This window comes from Halyomorpha halys, unplaced genomic scaffold (assembly GCF_000696795.3).
Source record: "Halyomorpha halys isolate HHAL.00 unplaced genomic scaffold, Hhal_1.1 Scaffold560.1, whole genome shotgun sequence".
Taxonomy (NCBI): Eukaryota; Metazoa; Arthropoda; class Insecta; order Hemiptera; family Pentatomidae; genus Halyomorpha; species Halyomorpha halys.
Window position 1 is genome coordinate 858651 of NW_027105487.1, and position 8557 is coordinate 867207.

The window sequence follows — 8557 nt, forward strand, 5'->3', positions numbered from 1 at the left end:
TAAATAAATAAATGGAATCTGCAAATTGAACATTATGACTATTTTTATTGTTTGTTGTTCTTTGCTGACCGCACCCCCCGACAAACTTCTTCAAGCATTAATCTACGGTCAACTATCTACACCTCAACGAGAAATAGTATAAGTGATTAGTAAGTTATTACTAATATTACAGAGTAAATAGTAAATAGTTGTAATCTATATATGTTTTTCTGAACGGCAACCTTACCATCTCCTACTGATTCACAAACGGCCTAATCATGTATGTAATAAAATATAAACAATTTTATTACCTACATGTATACAAAGCTTCCCTTCCTTTGGCAGTGACGGAGCTAAAACTATCTGTTTCAAATATGAACTGTTATGGGTTTAACATAACATAGCGTTTTGAATGAATATATGCTTTAATGAAATCCTTTTAAGTCCATATATTAGGCCACAATTATTCCGTTTTTTCTTTACCTACTTTAAATTCAGACTTTTTTCTTCAAAAGAAAAAGAAAATTGTTCATGGTTAGTGAATACGAAATTATATCATTCCAGGTATAGTAAAAAAGAATCAAATGAAGTTTTTTCTTGTTATGGTTGATCACCAGAGGGAGAAGGGCACACTACCAACTAGCCTATTATATTATATTAATAAAAATACTCTGGCATTATAATTTGGGGAATCTTTCATTTTTCTTGGAACACAAGATGGTTGAATTGAAGTCTTAATATTTTTTTTTTTTTTATTTATTTATTTGTTGATATTTACAACTGTATAAAAAAATACAACCAGTAAATTTGATCATAATGACATATGATATGATACAAGATGTAGAGAAACTACCCAGTAGTAGAACTCTAAAACAGTTTACAATATAAGGTCACGAGGCCATCTTCTTTTCAGGCGCATTGGAGGATTGCCAGGAATGGAAGAGGAAGCAAGGTTAGAAACGAGTGGGTTTGGGTGGTTAGGGAGTTTATTATGGAAGGAATAATATCGGGTGAAGTCTTAATATGAAATTGAACTTGCTGAAATAAGGAATTGTAATTTCTGAGGTAAAAAGTGACTCATTGACCAGACTAGTTGTTATGAGAACTTCGAACGTAGACATAATAAGACTTTTAAATAAGTGTGAAATTATTGAATAAAAACGTTATTTTTGAAAATAAAATCGCATAGTTAATAAAAAAAAAATGTAATTGCAGAAAATTTCATTTATCATCATTTATATTCCATGGAATTTATATTTTCATTTTTCTTTATAACCATATCAGCCTGATGGGTCTTACATGGTTTTATAACAATTAGGTTTCCTTTTAAGAATTGATAATGCGGTTTATTATTGTACAAAAAAAGACACTCCCAATGGTTTGTAATGTTTTAATTATTAAACAATTTTAATCAATACATATAAATTATTTTTAAAAAACTAATACTTATAGAGTTAATAAAAATAGAAAATAATTAAAAACAAATAATAATTAATAGATATGATAGCTGAACATCTTGCAATAGTTTGGAATTCTAACTTCGTGTTGAGCTTTGATTTCCTACGTTAACTGTACATTAACTGGGAATGGAATTTTCAAAATGTTTTTTGATGAAGTTATCGACCAATTAAGATAGTATTTCATCATTTAATTGAATATTTAATGAAGGCTAAGGGACGTCTACTGCGATTCTTTAAAATTACAATTATTCCAAAAGAAGGTTTTCTTTTGGAATAATTGTAATTTCATGGAAATGGTTATGTAATGCACTCTGTCTGAAGATGTCCAAGGCTAGACCAAAACGCTCTGAATCATGTTTTTATTTCATGATTCATCTGTTTGGTTTTTATTTCACTTTTCTTCATCTCTTTTTAACTATATATTCCATGGTTCATTTGAGAATAATATCCCGATGCCTGTCATGCCATATTGGCCTGCAAACTAGCTAAATATTTTTAAATATCGTAAATATGTTTAGATTCACTTGCATCTATGTAATTACTAATTTATATTTCATTGTTTATTTATTTGAGTAATAATTCTCCACAATTTATCGCATATCTCATGTCTGAAATGGTTCTGGTCACATTATTACGGAGAAACGGAGTTCTACTGAGTATTTCTTTGAGACCTCCCGCGTCGATTGCGTGCTAAGCCAACATTAGTTTCTCCGCCTGGTCCGAAAAAGAAATTGAATTTTCATAATAGTTATTAATTTATTTCCTAACTTCTGTACCACTGATACCTTTCTGATATAGCCATTTCTCCTAGGCCTAGTCTGCGTACTATTTATAATTGTTAGTAAGCGCACCCAGATCGCATGTTCCGATCGGACGGCCCCAGGAATAGCCGAAGGAAGTTATAGCTCAAAGAGGCTGAGGTCAGGGGCAGGGGCTGGCATATATTGTAAATTCCTGAGGGGGACCTGTCACCCTGCCAACAGCTTAGGCGCCCTTGGGGCTCATAGTCAATGGAATCGTCTGTGCCTGTCGAGTCGAAAATATTGGAGGGTCAAAAGGGGAGCAAGCGCCCCCCTGTTCTAGAGAAAAAGAAAATTTCAGTTTTGGAATTATTTTTTATTATATCCTCTATATTAAGGAAGGTCAAACCTTGACAGTTTTTTGAGCCCGTTGTCTGTGATTCAGATTCTACGTAAGGAGAGAATTCCTTTCAATTTAGTCTTGTAAAAATAACCTAAAATGGCTTGTACCTTGACGTAAGTGTTAACTAATTTCATCCAACAGATTCCTATCTAAAAATGGTTAAAAAAATGTAAAAAAATTATACCATCATAAACTAATCTATGGTTTATTTAACTAGCAGATTGAGCCGTAATAGACATATCTGCGTCAAATAGTTCCTGAGATAATGAACATTAGTCAATATATGATTCATTTTCAATGAATGCAGCAGAATGCCATAATCGTGTATCTTAGCCATAATATCTTAGCTACGTTCCAGGAATAAAAACACCTTAGAATTATTATATTTCACCCAATAATGTGATAATTATTAATCAACTTATTTGAAAATAATGTTTGTATTAAAAAAACAATATCTCAGAAGATAACGGATATATAGGATTTTATTAGGACTCAATTTAAAGCTGAAGACAGAAATATACTAAGTGCATCCATCGAGAATAGTTAAGAGATAATTGTTTTGAAACGAGCAATGATTAATTTCAGCTAAATGAAATGTTTCATAAAAATATTAATTAAAATTAACGTATCCTTGATTATTTTTATATTGGTTCCGCTCGTTTTATATTTAATAGATTTAGTTGACTTCTGTGGTTGCTCAGTGAATGTTTCTGTATTTAAATTTTCTCTCCTAGTCCTCTTATATTTAAGCTAAAGTGAACTATCAATAGTTAGTCATAGTTATTATAATTTGATTCGAAAGTTTACTCTATCGACTATCGCCTCGCCCCAATGCCATCCTAAATTTATCCGACGTAGTTGCTAGTAATCGATTAAAAAAAAAAATACAATTTCAGTACAAATTGAAATAATCAAAAGGTTTGAAATAATTAAAAAGTTTATTCGATTTGAAGAATACAAAAATATATATCATCTACTACTGAGTCAGATTCAAATAAGTTGTTTTCCAGGAGGGAGTTGGAGAAAAAAAAGAAAAATAGAAAAAAAACGACGTGATCCTGAAGTCCATTTGGGTTACTGGTGCCTAGACGCCTCCGCACACCTCCGCCCAGAACTGCCGAGGAAGGAATCGACCCTACGTAATGTCTTGGAGGAAATGCGGTCGAATATTGCGCAACGCCTACTGAATCTGTACGGATATCAAGGAGTCATTGAGAATGACTTATTCCAGTTGTACTCTATGGTTGTGTATACTTATTGCTGCCATTTCCGCTCGAATCTGCGGAGTGGTTGTTGAGGCGAAAACCCATTATCATAATGAAGTACTGTTTATTTGCGAAAATAACACTCACAGACATAGCTTGCTCAAACCGGTAAATAACAGAGGTGGGCGCTTCTCTTGTTTTTAGAAAAGACCAACGTTTCATTCCTTGAGAAAATATGGATTCTGGTCACCTAAGTTACTTCCCAATTTCTTGTCATTTAAAATATTAATTTATATTTATTTTAATTTTCTAAATTATGCTATTTAATTTGCATTAATACTTATTGTTGCTTAAGCTCATAAGCTTAAAATAATTATTACAACACATAAAACAAAAAAAAAATCCAATTGAACTAGAGGTTCTACAGAAATAAAAATGAAGCTCAATTTTTGGTAATTTTTCAGCTAGAGCGTATTTCTATTTTTAAAAATATATATCTTTCTTATCAAGAAAAAAAAATGCTGTCATTTATTTTCAACATTTTCTACATAGTAGCACGTCCACATGGAATTTGTATGTGTTGCTAGGAGTGTTGGTAGGATAACAAAGTGGCTCCTATCTTTCAAGTTTCACCCTGACAGGAGCAAAGCAGGTTTCTGATGGCTCAATGTAATTTCTTAATGTAATGTTTTTACACATACAAAAAAAATCTCCAAAACTGAATTTGTAAAACGCCCTCAGTACCTGATGCCATAAAAAATGATACATGCATCTAACAAAATATTGATGATCATATGAATTCAAAACCATTTTAGCCTCAAGAAATTTAATTTTTGACAATTAATCTAGCAGCTTACATTTTTAATTACCGGATTTTCGGACTTATCGAGTTTTAACTATACGTTGTATGGAATATGAATACCGTATTGAATTGACTTCCTTTTGCGTAAAATTAATGTTCAAGATAGGAAAAATTGTTATCTATTTCTATTCCAAAGCAGATGGTGGAAGGTAATTAGTTAGTAGTTGTTGCATGCGAGGTCAGTTTCGTAGCTTGCATCCACCAGTTACTCTTAAACAGTCCCTAGAAAAAAACAGATTTTTCTCGTATAAAATAATTTAGATTTGAGACGAATCGTAAGCAATCTACTTTGATTCGAATGCGGTTCCTTGGTCTACGAAGGGCAATCTGCTGGTCATGAATTTCTTCATAAAATTTATCTTTGGGCTCTATCCAACCTCCCTAAGGCAATATCTCCTTGGTGTTTTCCTATTCCAAGTTCTTAAAATCAAAAAACTTACCTATATCCTTGATCTCCTCACTTTTCGTTCATCCATCCATTCATTAAACACTAGATCCCAACCTATTGATTTATATATGCTCTCCTATTGAACCACCTCCATCAGCAAATACTTCATCATAAGTGCAACCTCCTTCTGGAATTCTCTTCCCAAATCCATTCACCAATCCCTATTCTTTCTCTCCTTTAAAAAACGCCTTTTCCTTCACTTGTATCATAACCAAACCTCTACATCATCGTGAACAATATAAAAAGGTGTATATTGAATACCATTATAAACAGCAGTTAAGCTAAGATCTCAATGCAATTTCATTTTGCTTACTGGAAACTTTTTAATGTTTGCCGGACAAATAATTATAATGTGTGAACAATGTATTTATTCTTATAGGACATATGTCCCAGGATAAAATTATTGTTCATTTTATTTCATTTCATTATGCTAAAAGATAGTAGGCAGTGTTGATATATGCTGAATGCTAGGCTACTCGCGAATTATATAGTCGATCAGCTGAGCACCAGTTGCTGACCCACATTTAGGCAACAGCTGACTCGTTTGTCGTAATGTTCGATTTTTAAGACCCAAAACAGATATGCGTCTTTTTATTCCAAACTCCTTAACCATCCCAACCCATTAATTCTTAATCTTTCATCCTTAACAAACCCTGATAATCCTCCGAGGCGTCTGAAAAGAAGATGGCCACAGGACCTTCTAATTTAAATTAATGTTTGAAGTACCACCAATGGGTGGTTCTTTCCCAAGATTTTCAAGTGTATATGAAACATACTACATATTTACCTATTGTATTATTTTTTACAGTTGTAAATTACATTAAATAAATAATTTAAAAAAAAAAATTTTTGTTCAGTAAACTATTGATGATTTTTGTAAATTTGCTTAATTGATCGAAAAGTTGTTTCGGATCACTAAATAGGAGAGAAATGAAGGAGTGAAACAGGAGGAATAATGTATTGGATGCAATGGTAAATTGCTGTTTGGCTTTGTGGGAAAAGGAGGAAAACTAATATATCTTTATAGGGAGGAAAAGAAAAGAAAGCAAAATGATTTTTTGTTAAGAAAAAAATGTATTGAAGTGTATTGTATTTAGTGTATTAATGATAATTGTTTAAAAATGAAACTTTTTAATGTATTGTAGTATATTTATGTCCAATTATGGATTGATGGGTACGTTGTGTGTTATAGCAATGTATTTGGGCACCATGGTCAAATAAATCATTTCCCTCTTCATATTATATTTTAAATTAGTTAACAGTACAAAAAAAAAATGATAAAATAAATAAATGAGCTAATTTTCAGAATTTCTCCAAAACTTTCCATCGAGATCTCTTTTTGGTCACTAGTTGACTGAACTATAACTTCTTAATTCAAATCCTCCTCGTTTACATCAAATGATACAAAAATAATACATATCAAATACAACATAACCACTCAGCACGTAACCGCCCGATCTGAATGAATCGTAATGTAAATAAATTGATAATATAAGCATAGATGTTTAATTTTAAATCGTTCATGAATACAGAGGTTCCCTATCTTCGGTATTGAAGGAGAAAGTAAATCAACAGTTAAGCTACTGAATAGTTATAAATGCTGATGTTTTCTAATTGTCGTAAATCACAAAAGTTACAAGTTACAAGTTACGTGGAGGATTCACGGAATTTGTATTTTCACTAAAAAGTTCACTAAAAAATTGTATTTTCGGAACATAATTTCTGCTGATTAATCTGCAGAATGAGCAGGTTTTGTAACAATAGCCCACCTATGATATAACAACCTTGAGAACTAAGACATTATAAGGTTATCAATAAGAATATATAACCGGTGACAGGATATAAAACCAAGACACAAAGGTCCCTCCTTCCTTTACATACATAAAACATGTTCTAGCGTCGACACACTGGGACTGGACAACGAGCGGTTCGGACCGCCACATCTGCATTCCTCCGACCGTCAAGGCTGGGCTCCAGGACGTGCGTGGCCAAGCAGTGTCCGGTAATGCGCTATGAGCTGCTCGATTTTCTGCGGGGTGGCCATTGCCAAATTATCGTCTGGGAGGTCTCCGACGTCACTAGGAAGAGTCGAAATGAAACCTATCATTGAACATTAGCATGTTTAAGGAGTTAAATATTATTTATTTTTTTAACCGTTATCGAAAGCAAGGAAGATTAATATTTACGCTCTATTAAAAAACCAAATAATGTTGTCAGAATCGAAAATTGTCCCTCACATTTTACGTTCTAGACCGTGTCTGTTAATGTGTTGGTAGTCAAATTTGTATTCGATCATAATCGATCGAACTCTTATTCCGATTTTGATGAAATGTACAGGTATTACGTGGGTTAGTACTTAAGAGGCCCTGTATAGAGAGCTTTTATCAGATTCGGTTCACTACTTTCGCTTAAGTCTACTCACTACTTTTTTCACCGCCATGCCTTTATTTTGAAAACAACTTTTTTAAAAAATAAAAAATTGTTTATTATATCTTATTATTGTATCTCTTTTTTTTTTTTTTTTTCTGATTATACCATGCATGTGTAATTTATATATGTCCGATAACGGATTGATAAGTATGCTGTGTGAGATAGCAACCTAATGATGTTAGGCAGCATAGATAAATAAAGTATTTCTCTCTCTCCCTAGTTTAAAATAGGTCTTGCATTAATTCCACCTGATTCTGTTGAATACATTTGCTATCTTATTTTCTGTGGCACATGTATATTTGAAACCACTTTGGGCCAAGTTTAGAGGATAACGTTGTGGAATAGTGGAATAGTGACGACATGATAAAGTATTAAGTTTAGCACATTCCATCCACTGCTTTCGTTTACACATTCGCTATCGAGTTAAGAATGATCAGTCCGATTAAGCTATAAGTTGAAGTAGAATTAGGGATTAATTTATTATTATTATTTGCTTAATTTTTAGGTGCCGTATACAACTACAGGGTTAGAGGCACCGTATTCTGGATTTCGTGGTTACATTTCTTGGTACAGGTTGTTCTCCTTTAGGAACTTAAGCAAATTATTCCAATTTTCTGGCAGTAAGGCTTGACGTTGTCTCCGGAGGCCAAAAGACGTTCTCACAATACTAAATTACTAAAATACAATGTTCTGAGAGGTTATCTTAGCAAAACTCTTACTTTCTGTTACTGGGTTCTTTGCTTCCTTGCCGGAACTAGCACTGGTGGTTACACTGGTACTCAGATTCTTGGAATCCACTTTGTACAGAAAAACAGGTACTAAATTCTTGAGTAAATACTTACGAAAAACAGAATTTGGAGCTATATGTTACTACAATAACTCCAGCTGGTCTCCTCATCAAGTATATAAAGAAAATAAAAATGATAGAAGTAAATACATAAGAAGGCTTAGCTGTTGATGAAAGTACTTCCGAGTCGAAATGTGTCAGGGATTTAGACATGGACTACTATTAGTTTTATCAAATTGTATT